General features: G+C 46.5%; 1 protein-coding gene across 5 annotated transcripts in view; it reads left to right on the top strand.

The window, feature by feature from the left end:
- Positions 1 to 21967, top strand: part of FBXO17 (F-box protein 17) — a 99971-nt gene that overhangs the window by 55824 nt on the left and 22180 nt on the right. Inside the window, exon 1 of one of the 5 annotated variants that reach the window (XM_082709152.1) lies at positions 12122 to 12142. The exons of 2 other annotated variants lie outside the window; for them this stretch is intronic. The gene's annotated coding sequence lies outside the window, so the exon portion shown is untranslated. Of the gene's footprint in view, positions 1 to 12121; positions 12143 to 13156; positions 13589 to 21967 lie in introns of those variants that run through there. 2 more of the 5 variants (XM_082709153.1, XM_082709149.1) reach the window with 2 other exon arrangements.

Genomic DNA, 21967 nt, shown 5'->3' with positions numbered 1-21967 from the left:
ATCTGTTACTTGCCGACCATTCCCCCTTCCTGGCTAACGGAACCCCTATCTTTCTGGTCGGGGCAGCAATGCTCCAGCCACAGGAGGTGAAGTAGAGACCGCCAGCCATGGCTCACCTGTTCTCCTTTGCTGGATGCTTGCACTCACATGCTCCTGTGCAGGAAAAGTGGCCATGTGGTCAGGTCTGGGCAAGGGAGCTCTGCTGTGTGGCCTTGCCCTCCCCACTTCTTCCTGCCTCTGTGAGGTTACAGTACATCCAGCGGAGGCTGTCATCCTGGAGGATAAAAGCCAAATGCTGAAGATGATGGAGGGGAAAGAGAAAGAGCCAGGCTCCTCCACTACCAACCACAGCAGCCACGGAACCCGCCCTGGAGCTGGCTGGCAGGGATGGGGGGGGGGCACTCACTCACAGGCAGTCACAGTGCAGATCCCGGATGGGAGGCGGCAGGACCCACATGTCATTTCCACCCTGCCACAGATCCAGGCCCATCTCTGCAGGGGGATGGGTAAGAGGGGCCTACCCCTGCCACCCCGCAGCCTACTCACCCCTGCCCTACGCTTGCACAGCATTGCTGCCCAGCAGGGCCCGTCCCTGCCACTTTCCTGCCACTGGCTCAGCCGCCCTGCCCTTGACATCTTCTCTGAGGACATCATCATGCCTGCAGGGGTCCTCAGGAGTTTTAAAAAATGGAAATCCAATAGGGCGGCTGGGTGGCTCAGTTCGTTAAGTGACTGCCCTCAGCTCAGGTCATGATCCTGGAGTCTGCTTCTCCCTCCGCCTGCCCCTCCCTGCCCGCCCTATGCTTTCTCTCTCTCTCTCTCTCTCTGTCTCTCTCATTCTCTCTCTCTCTCAAATAAATAAAATCTTTTTAAAAAATGAAATACAATAGGGACGCCTGGGTGGCTCAGTGGGTTAAAGCCTCTGCCTTCAGCTCAGGTCATGATCTCAGGGTCCTGGGATCGAGCCCCAAGTCAGGCTCTCTGCTCAGCAGGGAACCTGCTTCCCTTCTTCTCTCTCTGCCTACCTGTGATCTCTGTCTGTCAAATAAAAAAAAAATGAAATACAATAAAAAATTGATTTGTCAGAGTACATCAGATATAGGAAGGGTAAACATTGCTGCAAGAAATTCTGTTTACTTTTATGTATACTGATTGTTATGGAAAATGTGTTCTTTTTAAGATTTTATTTATTTATTTTTGAGAGAGAACAAGCTGAGGCAGAGGGAGAAGCCAGCCCAATGTGGCGCTCCATCCAAGGGATCTGGGATTATGACCTGAGCCGAAGGCAGACGCTTAACTGACTGAGCCACCCGGGCACCCGTGGAGAATGTATTTCTTTCTGAGATTATGGCTACCACATTTAGGAAGACATTGCGCCTTCAAGTTCCTAGCAAGTGCCCAGAACAAACTGCTGCTGGGCCCTCACTCTCCCCCACCTCCCCACCTGCACCTCAGGCCCCTGAGGCCGCCTTCAGGAAGAGGCCCCAGTGTTCAACCAGCTGCTCTGTTCCAAGCCCTTTGCCTGGTCCTGGATTTTTTTCTCTCTCTCTCTCCCCTTCTCCCACACCACATCCACACCAACCCAACAGCAAATCCCACTTCTTTCCCTCAAGACATACACAGAATCTGCCCTACCTCTGGGGCCACTGGGCTCCGAGTCAGGCAGGATCACCTCTCGCCTTGATTAGGACTCATCCAGCTAGCTCCTCCCCTCAGGACCAAGGCAAAGCACCCCCCACCCTGCCGCCCCCTGTGCTCTTCTCTGGGCTATTGCACTGCCTCCTCAGTCCCCTCTCGGTGAGGGTGAAAGGGGCAGGGCTGGGCTCTGAAGTCACATGGCCAGACTCCTTCCACGGTCCTTCTCCAGCACCCTCCCCCACCCCAGCCTGTTATCTGATCTCCCGCCATCTGGGCCCCTTGCTACCCCTCCTCCTGGCGACAGGGCCTCTGGAGTTTTTGAAAAGTTGAACCCAGCAGCTCCACACCCTCCCAGCCCCCCCAACCCCCACTCAATACACACACAAACACACACACACACCAAGGCTGGTTGCACCCTCCCCACATTCCATGGACTCCGACGTGAGAGCTGATTCATCCCAATCTCCAGATCCCTGATCTCCAGTCCCCAGGGGACCCTCTGGGACCTCCCTGTTCGTTTCTGGGGTCACAACCCTCCCTTTAGCCTTTTCATTTCTGGGATCACAACCCTCCCTTTTGCCTTTTGCTCCCTGGCCAGGGCAGAGCCAGGCAAAGGGCTGATGAGTGATGCCTTCAACACACTAGAGATCACTGAACTAGTCTCCACGGGCTGCAGCCAGGCCAGACACCGGGACTCAAGGCTCATGGAGGGAGAAAGAATGCAACCCGGAGTTGGGCAGTAGACAGACCAGCTGACGCCAATCCAGCTGTGAGCAGGCCGGTAGCAGGCGCAGATTTCCTCTGATTTCACCAAGTGTGAAATTGCACACATATGAGGTCATGGTACAGCCTGACCCGGGATGCGGGCCCAGGGACCAAAGCTTCACAGCCCATGAGCCCCTTTGTTATTGTAACTATTTAAAAAGGGCCCAGCATTCTGGAGTGTTCTTCTGGGGAATTTATTTTAATTTTTTCTTTTTTTTTCCCCCCCTTAACTAGAAAGAGAGCTCTGTTCCAGTTCCAAACCTCTGGCCAAGAATTAACCTCACCTTGCCAGTAAAATTTTCCTTACTTACAAGTGTGTTTTAATGCCCAGCTGTAAGCAAGGCTTATAATTAAAAAAAAGAAAGATACCTCACTGGCTCAGTCAGTAGAGTGTATGACTCTTGACCTCAAAGGTTATGAGTTCAAGCCCAAGTTGGGCATGGAGGCTAGTTAAAAATATATATAAAAGAAGAAAGTCAATTGAACCGACAGAATTAGTACTCCTATGTTATATTTATTTATTTATTTATTTATTTATTTATTTATTTGTGTGGTCTCTCTCTCAGTCAATTAAATAAATAAAATCTTAAAAAAAAAAAAAAAGATTTTATTTTGGGGGTGCCTGGGTGGCTCAGTGGGTTAAGCCACTGCCTTTGGCTCAGGTCATGATCCCAGGGTTCTGGGATCAAGCCCTGCATCAGGCTCTCTGATCAGCGGGGAGCCTGCTTCCCCCTCTCTCTCTGCCTCCCTCTCTGCCTACTTGTGGTCTCTGTCTGTCAAATAAATAGAAAAAATATTTTTTAAAAAATATTTTATTTTGTTTATTTGAGACAGAGAGAGAGAGGAGGAGTGAGAAGCAGGCTTCCTGCTGAGTAGGGAGCCCAATACGGGGCTCAGGGCTCGACCCCAGGATCCTGGGATCAGGATCTGAGCCAAAGGCAGACGCTTAACCAACCGAGCCCTCCTGTGTTATGTTTAAGAGTCATCTGGGATATTTGGCAGGGTGGGGGAGAATCATCTGGGATATTTGGTATTTAAAGTATTTGTAATGCTTAAGAGAATTTGGCATCAGCAAAAATATGACAGATTTATCCTGTAGATGTAAGTCTTCCAACATAAAGTGCATAATTGAGTAATCCATTATTTTAGACTTGTAATTTTTCACTGGAACGTGCAAGATAATTTTTCTAGGTGAGTCCTGGAATGTTTAAAAGATCTTGATACTCTTATAATGTATTATGAGAGTTAAGTACCTGGGAAGGTTTCACTTCTTAGGCACTTCTGTTGAGCTTCCAAAGAAAATCGAACAGTTTAAAATGTGAAAGCAGAACATTAAAGGGAAATTAATTAATAAAGATTCTAAATGGGATATGAAGTTGTTGAAACTGGGATGGGTTGACCATTCATCAAAGACCTCCCCCAAAAGCGGTAAAATTGACCAGATTTATAAATAGAATAATATTTGGAAATAGAACTTTGAAACTTAAGGAAGACAATGTTTTTTATTGGTAGTTCTTTTGGTTTGGTTTCGTTTTTTCAGTAGGCTCCATGCCCAACATGGGGCTTGAACTCACAACCCTGAGATTGGTCGTATGTTCTACCAACTGAGCCAGCCAGGGTGGGTGGGTGTTGTTTGTTACACAGCAATAGCTGATGAACACAACAGTGATAGACTCTTATTAGGTGTAAGACCTAAGAAAGAAAGAAGACCAGAAAGAAAACCTACATTTCCCACACTCCCTTGCAGCCAGGCCTGGTCATGTGGACTGTGGTGGCGGTGACAAGTCCATCGAACAACCTAGACAAGACCAACACCCAGAAGGAACCAAGATCCCTGACTGATTTCATGGAGCAGAGCTATTTTATCAGCTTGGAAAGAAATAGGGAGCGCAAAATAAACTTCTGACTTGGATCTCTGTTAGAACAGCTGAATCTAGGGGTGCCTGGGTGGCTCAGTTGGTTAAGCATCTGCTTTTAGCTCAGGTTGTGATCCCGGGATCCTGGGTCGAGTTGAGTCCTGCATGGGGCTCCCTGCTCAGCGGAAAGCCTGCTTCTCCCTCTCCCTCTGCCTTTCCCCTGCCCCACTCTGCTCTCTCTGTGAAATAAATAAATAAAATCTTTTTTAAAAAGCTAAATCTCAGCTTTTCCCAAACCCAAAGCCGAAAAGATTATGTATAATCTTTTCATTGATACGCCGTTTTTAAGAAAATTGGCCTCATTCTGATCCATAAAATGATAACCCAGATCTTATAGTTTGATGCACTTAGCACATGTTCTTGGTTCTGCCCCCCAACATAATTGTTCATAAATATATGTTCGCTCATGTAAATGACGGGACACCCCACTGCTTAGCACAAGTGCCATCAGTCAAGCATCATGCCGCTCTTTTTTTCTTTGCCTCGGGGGAGGTATTGTTTCTACAGGCTGGATCCATACATTTCTTTTTTAAATTTTTTTAAAAGATTTTATTTATTTATTTATTTATTTATTTATTGGCAGAGAGAGAGAGCACAAGCAGCAGGGAGAGGGAGAAGCAGGCTCCCTTCCAAGCAGGAAGCCCCAGGCAGGGCTCGATCCCAGGACCCCAGGATTATGACCTGATCCCAAGGCAAGAGAATTTGAAAAGAGTCATACGTTTCTTTCCAAGTTCTCTTCTCACAGGCTGGCAGAACCTCTAGCAACCCACGGTTCCCCGTGCCTCCGCTAGCCAGCCTGATAAAAGCTCCTGGCTGCATTTCTTTCTAAGCCTGAATCTTCAAAGGAGATCCAGGTTTCAGACCCTTGATATCTGGCAAACAGTGCCTCCGAGGAAGCTCTGCGCAGTGTTGCTCCCGGAAGTGTGCTTTGCGTCAGCGGGACGTGAACCCACGGTGTTCAGAGAGTCCCCGCCGCGTGCGAGGCCCCAAGCGGTAACCCCGAGGTCTCAGCTCTCTGATGCAGCAGGACCGCTCCTGCTGGGGTGGCCAACTTCACAAAGTGAGGGCAGGAGGAGCAAGCAGAGGGCCAACACCGCAACGAATCCATTTACAAGATTCAGTGACAACAAAGCCTGGGGAAAACATCTGCCCTGGGAAGGGGGGGGGGCGCTGAGGGTAATCGTGGTTTTTATGCTTGTAGACAGGTCAGCCTGGGATAGTGGCTGCCGGCTCCCAGGTCAGCTCCTGGCTGCTCCCCTTCTGCAGTTGTCTTGGCCTGTACATTCGGGATAACGGTGGAACCTTCCAAAACCTCAGAGGGTTGCTGGGAGCCTTACATGGGACAACATACCTAGGGCTCCCAGCCCAGCACCTGGCATTTAAGATTTTGGAGCCGGGATGTCTGGGTGGCTCTGGGGGTTAAGCGTCTGCCTTTGGCTCAGGTCATGATCTCAGGGTGGCAGGATCGAGCCCCTGTAGGGCTCTTTGCTCAGCAGGGAGTCTGCCTCTCCTTCTCTGTCTGCCCCTCCCCATCCCCCACTTGTGGGTTCTCTCTCTTTCTCAAATAAATAAATAAAATCTTTAAAAAATAATAATGAGAATAAAAAGAGGAAACAAGTGTTGGCATGGAGGTGGAGAAATCAGAGCCCTCATATGTTGCTGGTGAAGATGTAAAATAGTGCGACCACTGTGGAAAACACTTTGGTCCCCAAGAAGTTAAACATAGAGTTACCATATGACCCAGCTATCTGCTTCTGGGTATCTACCCAGAAGAACTGAAAACAGGGCTGAAGCAGGGACTTGCAAGTCAATGTCTGTAACAGCTTTATGCCTAGTAGCCAAAAGGACAGAAATCAGACACCTTTCAACGGATGAATGGGTTAACAAAATACAACAGAATATGACCAATCCATAGGAAGGAACAAAGGACTGATACACGCTGCCGCATGAAACGTTACGCTAAGTGCAAGAAGCCAGACACAAGAGACCAACTATCACAGGACTCCACTTCCATGAAATATCTAGAAGAGACAAATTCACAGACTCAAAAAAAGTAGCTTCGAGGCTGCCAAGGGCTGTGGGGAGGAGGGCTTGGGGAATTATTGCTTGATGGGTGAAGAGTTATGGTTTGAAGTGATGGCAAATTGGGCAAAGAGCAAATAGTGATGGTTGCCAAGCATCATACACTCAACTAATCCAAAGGGCTAAATTGGCAAATCTTGTGCTATATATACATATATTTTTACCACAATAAAACCATTGGGGTTTTCTTAAGCTGCACCAATGAGAGGCTTTGGGTGTAACTGGATAGAAATAGGTGGTGTGGGCACCTGGGGGGCTCAGGGGTTTGGGCCTCTGCCTTCGGCTTATGTCATGGTCTCAGGGTCCTAGGATCAAGTCCTGCATCAGGCTCTCTGCCCGATGGAGGGCAGAGGAGGGAGCCTGCTTCCTCCTCTCTCTCTCTCTGCCTGCCTCTCTGCCTACTTGTGATCTCTCTCTCTGTCAAATAAATAAATAAAATCTTAAAAAAAAAAAAAAAAAGAAAAGAAATAGGCCGTGCTCAGAACCATGAGCTCCTGCGCCCACCTGCCAGCCTGCACTATGGGGAGAAAGGTGCTGAGGATACAGGAAATCTGAGGGGAAAGCCTGACCCCGGCCCCGACCCAAACCCATGTGTTTGCTCAGAGCTGAACCCGTGGCCTGACCCTGAGCAATGAGCACGTCAGAGGAGGGCTGCTGGGGCAGGTGCTCCCTGGTCTCATCACTGATCTTGAATCATTGGCCATCCTGAGACCCGTTCCACCTACACCCTGGACCTCAGCAGCGCTACTCACCCTGACTCTTCGGGGTGGCTGAGTACAATCCAACTCCCACAGGAAACCAGAATGCAAATTGGACTCGCCATAATAAAGAAACAAATTTCAACCCATGGTGTCAGCACAGTTGTGACACGTGTCAGCGCAAGTAATTAGTTTGATCATCATTATAAGGTCACATGATGGCTTTTTGTCTGCTTGTTGGGTTCTTTACAACATCATTTGCAGACACTGGATGTTAGAATGGTGAAGCGTCCAGGGTGATTGCATTTGGCAGGAGTATTTAAGCAGTTACGGAAATCTAGTGAGAGGAAGAACTGCTGAACGATTTTTTTTTTTTTTTTTTTTTTTTTTTGTCAAAGAAAAAAGAAAGATTGGGGCGGGTGGCTCAGTCGGCTAAGTGTCTGCCTTTGGCTTAGGTCATGATCCCAGGGTCAGGTTCCTTTGGCTTAGGTCATGATCATCAGGTTCCTTGCTCAGTGGGGAGCCTGTTTTTCCCTCTCCCTCAGTGGCTCCCCCTGTTTGTGCCTCTCTCTCTCTCTCTGCCAAATAAATAAATAAAATCTTAAAAAAAAAAAAAAAGAAAAAAAGAACAAAGATTAGTTAGTATTCCTATCTGTACAATCTGTACAATCCTATCTGGATTGTAGGGAATCTAGAAAGAAGCATGGCAAGATGGCTGCTCGCATGCCTTACTGGTGAGTTACGGGTAATTTTGCAGTAGCTAACACAACTTTATGCACATACCTTATTTTAAGTATCACTTTTTTTAATGAGCTAGAATTCACACAACAAAAAAATTCATCATTTGAAAGTGTATGACTCGTGGTTTCTAGCCTACTGACAATGCTGGGTAGTTACCATCACTAATTCCAGAACATTCTATCCCTTCATTCCTGGTGAATCATTAAGCTACTTTCTGTTTCTACGAATTTGCCTATTCTGGTCATTCCATATAAAAAGAATTGGTACTACATGGGGTCTTTGTGTCTAGCTCTTTATTTTGTCACATGCTTTCAAGGTTCATTCATGTTGGGGAAACCTGGATGGCTCACTCCGTTGAGCGTCTGCCTCCAGCTTGGGTCATGATCCCAGGGTTCCCGGGATTGAGTCCCACATCAGGCTCCCTGCTCAGCAGGGAACCTGCTTCTCCCTCTAGGCTAGAAACCTCCCCCTCCTTGTGTTTTTTTCTCTCTTTCTCTCAAATAAATACATTAAATCTTAAAAAAAAAAACTTTCGGGCACCTGGGTGGCTCAGTGGGCTAAGCCCCTGCCTTCGGCTCAGGTCATGATCCCAGGGTCCTGGGATCGAGCCCTGCATCAGGCTCTCTGCTCAGTGGGGAGCCTGCTTCCCCTCTCTGTCTCTGCCTGCCTCTCTGCCTACTTGTGACCTCTCTCTCTGTCGAGTAAATAAAATCTTAAAAAAAAAAAACCAACAAACTTTCATCTGTGTTGTAGCATGAATCACCACTGCCTCCTTTTTATGGCCAAATAAGCCATTCCGATAATTCCACTGTATTATTCATTATTATTATTATTCATTAGTTTATGGACATTTTGGTTGTTTCCATCCTTGGGCTATAAGGGATAATCTCGTTATGAACATTTATGTGCGTGTTTTTGTGTAGACTTATATCTGTGTTTCTCTTCAGTGTATACCTCGGAGTGGAATTGCGGGTCACGTGGTAATTCTAATGCTCAACTTTTTGAGGAACTAGCAGACTGTTTTCCAAAGCAGCTGCCCCATTTTCTGTTCCCTCCAGCATTAGTGTATGAGGCTTTCAGTTTTTTCCATGACCTCAGCAACACTGTTATTGTGCCTTTAAAAATTATAGCCCTGCACATACCTCTTGACCTGGTGGTTCTATTTCTATGTGATGTAGTACACGCTGGTAATAAATACACTAGGGGTAGCTGGGTGGCTCAAACGGTTAAGCGTCAGACTCTCGGTTTCATCTCCTAAGTTGTGAGGTGGGGCCCTGCGTCTGGCTCCCCGCTCAGGGGGCGTCTGCTTGGCTACTGTCTCTCTTGGCCCCTTCCCCTCCTCGCTCTTGCTCTCTCTTTCTCTCTAAAATAAATTAATTTTTAAAAAGGGCATCCTTCCTTTAAAAATTTATTTTATTTTATTTTAGGTAAGGATTTCATTTATTTATTTGACAGAGAGAGATACAGCATGAAAGGGAACACAAGCAAGGAGAGTGGGAGAGGGAGAAGCAGACTCCCTGCGCAGAGCAGGGAGCCCAACACGAGGCTCAATCCCAAGACCCTGGGATCATGACCTGAGCCGAAGGCAGATGCTTAACAACTAAGTCACCCAGGCGCCCCTAAAAAAAAATTTTTTTAAACAATAATTTTTTTAAATTTATTTAACAGAGAGAGATCACAAGTAGGCAGAGAGGCAGGCAGAGAAAGAGAGAGGAGGAAGCAGGCTCCCTGCCAAGCAGAGAGCCCGATGCGGGACTGGATCCCAAAACCCTGAGATCATGATCTGAACCAAAGGCAGACACTTAATGACAGAGCCACCCAGGCACTCCTAAAAAAAATTTTTTTTAAATAGTAAATACAATAGATGACACACATCGTATTTGGCAGCAATGTCTATAATAGAAAATTCTGGAAATATCCTATATTTCTGTCAATAAGGGTCAAGAGAAAAATATTGGGTACATCCATACAATGGAGATCTACGTGGCTGTTAAACAAACAATCTATGTAATGATATGGAAAGAGCATGAAACTCTACTAAATGATAAACGCAGAGTGTCGAGCAGGGAGAATGTGATTGACTGTTGAGAGTGTGTGTATGTGAACCATCTTGTATATGTATAGAAAAGTTCTGCAAGAACAGATCAGAATCCAGGGAAAACTGAGGGAAGCTGAGGGCCCTGGTAGAAGAGAGATGAGCATTGGGAAACCTCTTTCATACCTTCCAAATTGTATACAATGCAAATATATGACCCTGATTAAAATGAAAGCTTTAAAACACTGGAAACTAGGGGTACCCGGGTGGCTTGGTCAGTTAAGCATCTCCCTTCACCTCAGGTCATGCTATCGGGGTCCTGGGTTCGGGCCCCACATCCGGCTTCCTGCCCTTCCCCCACCCTGGCTCCTGTTCTCTCTCTCTCTCTCTCGCTCTCTCAAATAAATAAAATCTTTAAAAAACAAAACACTGGAAGCTAAACAGAACCTCTGTGTAGGCCTGATGTAACTGGGAGGCAGTCTGCCTTGTCCATTTCAACCCTCTTCCGTAAGGGAACTGACAGCACAGTGAGACAACTAAGGGACTTCCTTGGGTCCCTCAGGAATCAGAGGTGGCACCTGGAAATACTTCTGTACCCTTGTTTGTATAAATTAAGTGACTAAAAAAGGAAATCAACCAACCATGGCCAAGGGCTCAGGAAGGAAACTGTGTTCACTTCCCTTTGCTGCTGTGACCAATTACCATAGCCTTCATGGCTTTTTTGAGCTTCTACTGCCCACCTTTCCTCCTGGGCTTTATTCCCAGCCAGACAATCCAGGATAATCTCCCCAGCTCAAGGTCCTCAACTCAATCACATCTTCGCAATCCCTTTTGCCACTTAAGGCTGAGGGCATGGATATGTCTTCAGGGGGTCATTACCCAGCCAGCGCCGGGACGCTCACACCAGACAGTTTAATGCATTTCTGGTCGACAGATCAGGTGGAGGCTTGTGGACATGAAGCAGAGTGAGGTCATTCATTGCATTCAGGAAAGAACTGCAGGGAAGAGGCAGCCCAGCACGACCAGGGTTCTAGGATAGACAAGAGTGAGAAAAGTCAGCCAAAGCGGGCTCAGATGATAATCTGTCCATGCCCTCTGGACCCTGGCCTCCCTTCCTTCCCCAGGGCCCAGGCCATCCAACATTCATGTGCCGGAAAATAAGAACCAGTTCCCTAAAGAGATCCAGCTCTCCGAGAGTCTGAGATGCTAACTAGGAGGCAAACTGGCTTCCAGAAAGAGCCAGTCCTACTCCGGTGCTTTCAGAGGACTGAAGGGGCAGCCCACAGCGGTGCTCCTGGCCTCTCATCGCCCCCCCTCCCTGACCACATGTGAGGCCAGACTGAAGGCAAACCCCACACCCAGAGACAAAGCTGCCATTCATGCCCCAGCTCAGGGCTCTGAGTCCAGCATTTATAGCAGGAAGCACAGCCCCATCGCCTACAGACACAGTCCCTCATCTGAGATTGGCAAGGAACAAGCAAGGATCACCAGACAGGACCCAGTCGAGGTGTGCACACCGTAATCACGTGGACTTTTTTTGAAAAGTACTGACCAGTTCCTGGGTATAGATCCCCCATTTTCAATGTCTGAATTTTTGCTGGTTATTAAATGTAGGGGTAACCCCCCCCCCCAAGAATTCTGCATGGGTAATTTTGTGTATTTTCTAGAGTGTCACATCAAGAGACACTTGATGTCATAGTGTCCCACTCTTTGGGACACCGTTTGATCCTTTGGTTAAGAGGGTGTCAGCCAGAAACTGCCCCCCCACTAGGTAGGTACATTTTTCCCATTTGTAATGAATAAGTCATCTGTTGGGTAATAATTCTGGACTGTTCTCCAACATTCTACCAATGGTTTTAGACTCCTTTGATGATCCAATTATTTTACTGGGGACCCTCAATGGTTTGTTGTTGTTGTTTTTCTGATTTATCTGCAATAAGCTGTATTATTTGTTGAAATAAATTGTTTAGTGCTTCTAAACTTGCATAAACTATACAGGCTGCACCTGGCCCACAGAAGGTGTTTAATAATGGTATCGATTTAAAAAATCATCACTACTATTCATTATGCACAAACAAGCCTGCTTCATAAATCAGGCCCCCAAACTCTTCAAGCAATCAGGCCTGACTAAACTGACATCAGGTCATATATAACTTCTGTTCCACTACGTGTATATTCCTCTCCGTAGACGCTGCAAAGCAGAAATATCACGTGATCGTGTTGTACCATCCTGACCTTGCTGGGACTAGTGCAGTACCCTGGATATGGTATAATCATTCTATAGCCTTCTAGAATTAAAAAAAAATAAAAAATAAAAAACCCGGACCCCAAACCATATAGCCCTAAGCCTTTCAAGAAAGGGACTGTGTGTGGCTCTGTATTAAAAATACCACCAATAATAAAATAATTTTACAACCCACAGTAGAAAATGCTTCCTAAGGAGGTGGTACAAGTGAGAGGTCACCTTTCTTCGGGGCCGCAAGCGCAGGACCTCGCACCCTCCTCACGATGGCGCTGTGGTGCCTCGCTGAGGCTCCTAGCAGAGGGGATTTGGGGAACCCATGCTCCAAGCCTTGCCAGTTTTGTGACCCCCAAACACAAGACTTGCAACCCGTGCAAAGACCACGTAACTCTGGGCCTCAGTTTCTCATGAGAGGCGTCCTTGGAGTCACGCACAGAATGCATTTAGCATAGCGCCTGCTAGGAGCGAGGGCCTGGGGTAACTGGGCCAGGCAACAAGGCCTGGTGTTCAGAAGTCTCGCTCTGGGATAACCCAGGTCAATCTCTTGATTGAGGTCCCTTGGGCCATCTAGGTCAATCGGAAGGAACTGGGGCGGCCCAATGGGTGGGGGGCTCCATTCTTACTGATACTAAACTTAGGATTAATTGGTTTGTCTACAGTTTAAGGGAGCGGGCGGTTTTCCAAAGTAGGGACATACTGGCTATCGCTGCCACTGCCACAAACAAGTCTGTGTGGGAGAGAGGGTCCCCTTAAGAGCCGACCTGGGCTTCTGAGACTCTCTCTGCTGGGGACACAGCGCAATGCGAGAGCATCTCTGTGGATAGGCACTTGATCCAGAGTTGCAAACCGGGCCGAGGGTCGGAGTCACAGCTATGCCATTTACAGCACTGGCCAGATGGCGGGAGAGACGTTTCCAATGGCGGAGGCGGCTGCAGGCAGGAGGCCGGCACGAGAAAGAACCAAGATTTGGGGGGAGGAGGCGGCTGGAATGAGGCCCACGGCGGACGCTCTCGGGGAGGTGGACCTCACCCCACGGAGGTGGATGGGCACGGGGATGGGGTGCCAGTTCACAGGGCGCCCGGCAGCAGGTGCCCACGTGGGCCAAGCGTAGGCTCTCCCAGGGGCGGGCCCCTGGCTCCCAGAGCGCGGGGGCTGCGTCTCCTCCCCGCCGGCCTCGCGGCAGCTGGGCCCTCCCCCGGCGCCGGCAGCCTCGCGGATACCGCCCCTGCCTCCCTCCCGCCCGCCGCAGCCGCCTGCCGGCGGATCTCCCAGCCGCCGGCCCACGCGTCCGCCTCCGGTCGTCAGCCCCCCGCCCCCGCAGAGGACCGACTGCCCAGACCGCCGGTCCCGGGGCTCCCTGGGCGGGGCCGATCCCAGGGAGCCCCCTGACTGCCTCCCAGAGCTGGGTGGGGAAAAGGGAGCTTAGCCCGCCGCCGCCTCCGAGCTGGCCGCCAGGTGAGCGCCGGGACAGGTAGGGACGCAGGTCGGGACACGTGTCCGGTCCCCACTCACTTCCGCCCTAGACCCTGCCGGGAGGGGCGGGTCCCCGGGAGTCCAGTGCCCCAGACCCCCTCCCCGGGTCCTCCCCGGGTCCCAGGCTCCGCCAGCCAGCTGCGCCCCTTTAAGTCCAGAGTCAAGCACACGTTTGAAAAGCCCCAGGTGGTACGGAAAGGGCTTTGCTTTTAGACGGGTCCTCTGACGCCCACGCGTGGCACCCCGTTGCTCCTCGGCGGAGGCCACCCTGGGATACCCCCCCCCCCCCAAAAAAAAACCGTACCCGATCAACACGTGTGCACAGCAGCCAGCGAAAAGGCCAGACCACTTTTTACCAGTTCTGGTTTCTGTCTCTTCTGGCTGGCGGCCCCTTCGCAGAATCCGTGAATCAGAAGCCTCCGAACACCGTTTCTTGATTTAGCAAGTTTGTTTTTAGCTGCGGCCGCTCTTCCCAATTTAAGTTTTGTTCTACTAAGTTAACTTTTCCAAGTGTTGAGCAGTATCTTGTGACGCTCTGTGTCCTGTTCTTTCTATCTGGATCCTTCAGCTTAGCGTCTAGTAACGAACAATCTGGAAAGATTGCGGTATTAGAAACCTACTTTTAAAATAAATAATTTTTTTAAGTGCCCAGGTATGACATAAGAACAAAAGACGAATAAGGCAGACGAAGCTTCGCATCAAGCAAAGCCCTGAAAACAGCAGCTCCCCCGCGCCCCACAGTCGGTTAAAATTTTATGGGATTAAATGACTTTTCAGAAATGGCCAAAGTAATTGTGATCTGTGGTGCGTTTTTTTAAACCTTTGCTCCTTTTTATTCCTCTGGTAGTTCCTTACATCTTTAAAGCAAATTCTGGGCTGATTTCTTACTTTGTCAACTTTTAAACAATGTCCAGTAATCCCTTACTAAAAATAGATGGGAGACAGCTTTCCTAGTGCCCACGTTTCCCTCGGCCCTGGTTAATCACACATTCCTTGTTGTTTCTGTGTTGGCTGCTTTTGTAACATCAAACAAACAAACAAAACCCACCTTTTTAAACATGTTTCTTATTCCATTAAATTTTTGTTGTTGCTTTAAAAATTTATGGGATCTTTTGACTACCCATTTTGTGAGGCCTGGCTGAGGAATTGGCTTTAATAATTTTTTTTAATAAAGTTTTTATATTTATTTAAATACTAATTTTTTCACCCAATGGAGTCATATATGTGGTTCACAAATAAATAGAAATGAGTCTACCTTTTTTTTTTTTTTTTTTTTTTTTCTGTTATAGAAGTACTGCCTCTTTAAGAAAATGGAAAGATCAGTGTTTTAGATATAAAAGGGTTAGGGAGACATGACTACCCTCTGCAGTGTGTGAGTCCCTAATTTTGTCAGAAAAAGCTAGAAAAGACCTTTATGAGACAATGGGGGAAGTTGTTCATGGACTGAATGTTAGATAACAGAATGGATTTCTTTGTACTGGGGTGCCTGGGTGGCTCAGTGGGTTAAAGCCTCTGCCTTCAGCTCAGGCCATAATCCCAGGGTCCTGGGATCTAGCCCCAGGAGCCCCATATCAGGCTCTCTGCTTGGCGGGGAGCCTGCTTCCTCCTCTCTCTCTGCCTACCTCTCTGCCTACTTGTAATCTCTGTCAAATAAATAAATAAAATCTTAAAAAAAAAAAAAAAGAAAAGAAATGGTGTTAAGTGGTAGTGTAGACCTATAGTGCCCCCATTCTTTCTTTTTTTATAAATTTTTTATTTAGATTCAATTTAGTTAACATATAGTGTATTATTAGTTTCAGGGCTAGAATTTAGTGACTTTTCATTTGCTTATAACACCCAGCGCTCATTACTCCTTTTTTTTTTTTTAAGATTTTTTATTTATGTATTTGACAGAGAGAGAGAGCACAAGCAGTCAGAGGGAGAGGGAGAAGCAGGCTCCCTGCTGAGGAGGGAGCCCAGTGCAGGGCTTGATTCCTGGATCCTGAGATCATGACCTGAGCCAAAAGTAGGCACTTAACCAACTGAGCCACCCAGGAGCCCCTACCCCCTACTCTCTCTTAGAAGATGCACCTTGAGGTATTTATGAATTCATCAAAGGACAGAAAGCAAATATGGCAAAACCTGGAACATTCGGAGATAACCATTTTACCATTCTTTCAACTTTAACGTGATGAAACTTTTATGGTAAAATTTGGGGAAAATAAGCGAAGGTAGAAACTAAGAAAGGGGGGGCACCTGGGTGGCTCAGTGGGTTAGAGCCTCTGTCCTCAGCTCAGGTCATGATCCCAGGGTCCTGGGATGGAGCCGCCGCATCGTCTTTACTCAGCAGGGAGCCTGCTTCCCCCCTCTCTCTCTGCCTGCCTCTCTGCTTGCTTGTAATCTCTGTCAAATAAGTAAATAAAATCTTTAAAAAAAAAAAAAAAAAGAAAGAAAGAAACTAAGAAGGGGATCAAGACATACATACAGCAGGAACTCTGGAATCCTGCACACCCAGGTTCACATCCCAGCTCTGCTGCTCGTGTGTCACGTGACCTTGGGTCTGTGACTCTCCTCCGCAAACCTCAGTTTCCCCAGCTGAAAAATGGCATCTCCCTCTTGGAGCTGTTCGTGATATTTCTGTGAGATTTTGTAAAGCCCTCGCTTGTGTGTAGAGCAGTCGTGGGCAGTTAACTACATCTATTAGTGAAGGATTTTTCTTAACTAGCATAGTGTGTGATGCTAACCTCATAACTACAGCTGGGCCCTTCCTTCTATTCTTTTTTTTTTTTTTTTAAAGATTTTATTTATTTATCTGACAGAGAGAAATCACAAGTAGATGGAGAGGCAGGCAGAGAGAGAGAGAGGGAAGCAGGCTCCCTGCTGAGCAGAGAGCCCGATGCGGTACTCGATCCCAGGACCCTGAGATCATGACCTGAGCCAAAGGCAGCGGCTTAACCCACTGAGCCACCCAGGCGCCCCCTTCTATTCTTTTAATCTAGAGATAGATTTTTTTTTTTTTTTAAGTAGTCTCCGTGCCTAAGACGGAACTTGAACTCAGAACTCTGGGATCGAGACCTGAGATCAAAAGTAAGCACTTTGCTGACTGAACCAGCCAGGTGCCCTGAGATAGATTTTGAACTTGGCATTTCTTTTTCCTTTTTAAAATTCACCCAATGGCTCTGATCTTGACATTGGTCATTTTTTGCCCAGCAGTGTTTGGTCCTGACTTCATAGGCACAGGTCCCCTGAGCCCCCATTCCTGTAGCTGGGTTTCAGTGACGTCATGATTCTGATAGGGAGGTGAGGGGCACACTCCAGTCCCACAGCTGGGCATGATCTACAAACAGTAATGATGTCTGGGGCCAGGCCTTGATTGTGCTTAATTTACCCGTAACCACAAAGAGGTGGGAATTATTCGAAGTCCGCAGTATCTGATCTAAAACTTTGGGGCCTGGATGTTAGACTTTCTGAATGGGAGGCAAGCTCTGGGGAACCCATTCTGAATGTTACAGAAGACCCGTGGTGGGACTGGGGAGCACCGTAATCAAACACACTGGTATTTTCTTCAGTGAAATGCATGTTCACACTCAGTGAGATAATCAAATCTCACATCAGTTTGACTCCTTTCTGCCACCGAAGGGGTCTGGGAACGACTTCTGGTTTTCAGAATTTTTGGCCCTGGAGAGAGGGGATGGGTACCTGCCCGTTTCTCATTTTATGGAGAGGAAATTCTACTCAGAGAGGGAAGGCCATTTCCCCAAGGTCATGAACAGGAGTTTGCGGTGGGGCTGAGCCAGGGCTGACTGACCATAGAGAAGCTGCAACGTTCACCTCTCCCCAGTCCTCCACCCCCCCTCATGGCCTGTCACCAGCAATTCCCAAAAGCAATGTCCCTTGCTCGCCTTGTGATGCCTTCTCTCCCAGAAATATCACTGCTGCCTCCTGGGAATGAATGAGATGATGCACAGAAAGAATTTTCCAAAGTGCCTTGCACAAAGAAAGCCCTTGGCAAACGTGAATTGTAATTTGTGCTGAGATGCAATGAGACCGTTTCCTTCTTGGGTTCAGTAACATCGGTGGTGTTTATCGACAGCATTAATATTTTTTAAATTATGAAATAGAACATCCATCCGAACAGGAAAGTATATAAAACAGATGCATACATCTGTGTACCTCTGCACATTGTGAAATATGTAACCGGGGCCCAGGTCAACCGCAAGGACATTGTTAGCCCCCGGAAGCTTCCCCGGGTGCCTCTGGTTAATAGCCTTCTCCCTCCCGTGGGAGGGGACCACTACCCTGACTTCTATAATACTCATTTTGCTATTTTGCTCTTCTTTCTATGGTTTTAGCAATTGTGTGTATGTCTATAAACAATATTTGATTCGATTAGCCTGTTTGTGAACTTTCTAAAGGTAGTGCCGTTAGTGTTGAGTAATTTACCATTCAAGCCAGGAAATTTTGGAAGCAATAGGGGTCACTAATTACCCTAATGACCCTGGGACAATATTTGCGGTAGACAGGGACTGCTCCAGGCAACTCAGGCTGTCTGGTTGTGCTAGAACTCACACCTTAGGTGCCTGGTCGCGTCTGGGGTCTCTCACCCCAAATGAACCTTTGGAAGCTCATCCATATCATTGCGAGTGTTTGTCGTTAACTCCTGTTTATTGCTACGTCACGTACCGTTCTGTGACTCCCTTACTTTACCTCTCCATCCTACAGTGGATGGGCGTCTGGGTCCTTTCCAGAGTGGAGGTATTAGAAACAGTCGTGTCATGAATATTCTAGTGTGTGTTTGCTGCCTCTGGGGTCAAATTGCTGGGTCATGGGACAGGCGCATTTTCAATTTCAGTAAAAAAATGCCCATCTAGTTTCCACCGTGGCTAGACTAATGTAGCCTCCCATCAGGACCATAGGTGAGTTCTCACTGATTGCATTTTAAGTAAATTATGGTGACAGTCTGCACTAGTCGGTTGGTCAGTTGGTTGGTGTTTTTAAAAATAGCATATTCTTTATGACACGTGATGTTTATTGCATTTAAGTTAAAATATACCAAAAAGGGGCGCCTGGGTGGCTCAGTGGGTTAAGCCACTGCCTTCGGCTCAGGTCATGATCTCGGAGTCCTGGGATCGAGTCCCGCATCGGGCTCTCTGCTCAGCGGGGAGCCTGCTTCCCTCTCTCTCTCTCTCTCTCTGTCTGCCTCTCCATCTACTTGTGATTTCTCTGTCAAGTAAATAAATAAAATCTTTAAAAAAAAAAAAAAAAATATATATATATATATATATATATATATACCAAAAAGCCGGGGCGCCTGGGTGGCTCAGTGTGTTAAAGCCTCTGCCTTCGGCTCAGGTCATGATCCCAGGGTTCTGGGATCAGTGGGGAGCCTGTTTCCCCTGCTTCCTCTGCCTCCCTCTCTGCCTACTTGTGACATGTCTGTCAAATAAAAATAAAATCTTAAAAAAAAAAAAATATATATATATATACCAAAAAGCCAAAGGAAATTTACTTCCCGCTTTATGCATGGCCTTGACCCAGACGGCACTTGGGTCATGGAAGGGGTAATAATGAAATGGGGCAGAGGGCAAACTGGGTGGCTCAGTGGGTTAAAGCCTCTGCCTTCAGCTCAGGTCATGATCTCAGGGTCCTGGGATCAAGCCCCACATCAGGCTCTCTGTTCCGTGGAGAGCCTGCTTCCTCCTTTCTCTCTCTGCCTGCCTCTCTGCCTACTTGTGATTTCTGTCTCAAGTAAATAAATAAGATCTTTAAAAAAAAAAAGAAAGAAAGAAAGAAAGAAATGGGGGTAGAGAAGAATAAATAAATAAATAAATAAATAAATAGGGGTAGAGAAGTAGAGAGAAGGATCCAGAATCAGCTATTAGTGTGAGCCATGAGAGACTGTACCTAGCCTTCACCCCGCCACCAATTTTTAACAATTCTACATTTTAAAGATTATTTGCGATTGACCTTTGTAACTTCAAATTTTATGCTTCACTTCTAACTTTTTTATTCTGGCAACTTTTGATTCCCAGGATGGGAAGGAGGTGAGCCAAGCATCTCGGTCTCCCCCGCCCCCCACCTTCATTTCCCATCTTTTGTTACTTGTACATTTATTTTCACAGTGTCAAGGTTGATAACGTCTACAGTCTGTTCTGTTACCATATTTAAGTCTTATAGGCTTTCACTGTCGAGTTTCCAGGGTTTTTGTGACAGCTTTAGTGAGATGTAATTTACATACCATGAAAGTCAGCCCTTTAAAGTGTACAATTCGGTGATTTTTAGTGAATTTACAGGGCTGTGCAGCCATTGCCAGTTTTAAAGCGTTTCTGTCACCTCCAAAATATCCCCTGTGCCTATTTGTGGTCATTTCCCTGTTCCCAAGCCCAGCCCCAGGCGACTACTAATCTTTCTGTAACTTTAGGTATGTCATTTTTGGACAGTTCATATAAATACATCATACAGTATGTATTGGCTCTTTGGGTCAGGCTTTTTTCATTTAGCATGCTGTCTGGGGGTCCATTCATGTTGTTGCGTGTACCAGAACTCCATTCTTCTTCTTGCTGACCAGTGTTCCATTGTGGGGATGGACCACATTTTGTTTATCCATTTATCAGTTGATGAACCTTTGGATCGTTTCCAGTAGATAATGCTGCTATGAACGTATGCACAGGTCTTTGTGTGGACACGTGTTTTTGCTTCCCCTAGGTAGGCAGTATAATGGTAGAATTGCTGGGTTTCATGGGAAGCTTATGTTTAACCTTTTTTTAAATGTTCGCTTTTTAAAGAATCTGCCCCCGCTGTTTTCCAAAGTGGTTGTACCATTTTACATTCCAACCAACGACATGTGGTGGCTCCGGTTTCTCCAGGTACTTGCCAATCTTTTGAACAATAGCCATTCTGGTGGGCATGAGATGGTATCTCATTGTGATTTTAATTTGCATTTCCTTGATGACTAATGACGTTGAGCATCTTTTCATGTGCTTGTTAGTCATACGTTTATCTTTGGCAAAATGTCTCTTCAGATTTTTTGTCTATTTTTAAATTGGTTTGTTTGTCTTACTGTTGAATTTTAAGTGTTCTTTATATATTGTGGATATGAGTCCTTTATCAGGTATATAATTTGAAGGCATAGTCTGCCAATCTAGAGCTTCTCTTTCCATTTTCTCAATGGTGCCTTTTGAAGTGTAAAAGTTTTCAATTTTGGAGATGTTTTATTAATCAGTTTTTTCCTTATATGGATCACACTTTTGGGCTCATAGCTAAGAAGTCTTTGCTTAACCAAGGTCATGAGATTTTTCCCCCTATTTTCTTCTAAAAATGTTATGGTTTTAACTCTTGCATTCAGGTGTATGGCTTATTTTGAGTTATTTGTATATGGTATGAGGTAGATGCCTAAATTCATCTTTTTCCATGCAGGTTTCCTAGCACCTATGTTGAGAAGACAATCTTTATGCTAAGAGACCGGATCTTAAAAGTTCTTACCACAAAAAAGAAATGATAATTAAGTGACTTGATTAGAGGTGTTAGCTACTGCTGAAGTGGTAATCACACTGCAGTATATAAATGTATCAAATCAACACATACACCTTAAATTTACGCAATGTTATATGTCTGGTATATTTATATACATAGATACAATCTTTTTCTCCTGAAAATCAATAAACAGTTCTATCTAAGGTGAACACCCCTAGCTTCTAGGTCAAAGAGATTCTTTTTTTCTTGTACTTTATCAAATGAACATAACATGGATACAATTAGTGTATAGCATATTTGGACCATGACTTTCTTTTTCTCTTCTTTTTTTTTTTAAGATTTTATTTATTTGAGAGACAGAGATCACAAGTAGGCAGAGAGGCAGGCAGAGAGAGGAGGAAGCAGGCCCCCTGCTGAGCAGAGAGCCCAACGTGGGGCTCGATCCCAGGACCCTGAGATCATGACCTGAGCCGAAGGCAGAGGCTTTAACCCACTGAGCCACCCAGGTGCCCCAGACCATGACTTTCTTAAGCAGTTTTTTGTTTTTCCTGCAGTTTGTCATAGCTTTAATTTTTCCTTTTTTTTTTTTATTTTTTATTAAAGATTTTATTTATTTATTTGACAGAGAGAGATGACAAGCAGACAGAGAGGCAGGCAGAGAGAGAGGAGGAAGCAAGCTCCCTGCTGAGCAGAGAGCCCAATGCGGGACTCGATCCCAGGACCCTGAGATCATGACCTGAGCCGAAGGCAGCGGCTTAACCCACTGAGCCACCCAGGTGCCCCATTTCCTTTTTTTTTTTTTTAAGTTTTTTTTTTTTAAAGTAATCTCTGTACCAAATGTGGTGCCCGAACTCACCACCCTAAGATTGAGAGTCGCATGCTCTACTCACTGAACCAGCCAGGCAACCCTTTAGTTTTTCCCTTT

The sequence above is a fragment of the Mustela nivalis genome (genome assembly GCF_964662115.1).
Source record: "Mustela nivalis genome assembly, chromosome: 18".
Taxonomy (NCBI): domain Eukaryota; kingdom Metazoa; phylum Chordata; class Mammalia; order Carnivora; family Mustelidae; genus Mustela; species Mustela nivalis.
This window is presented reverse-complemented; position numbering and strand designations above follow the sequence as displayed.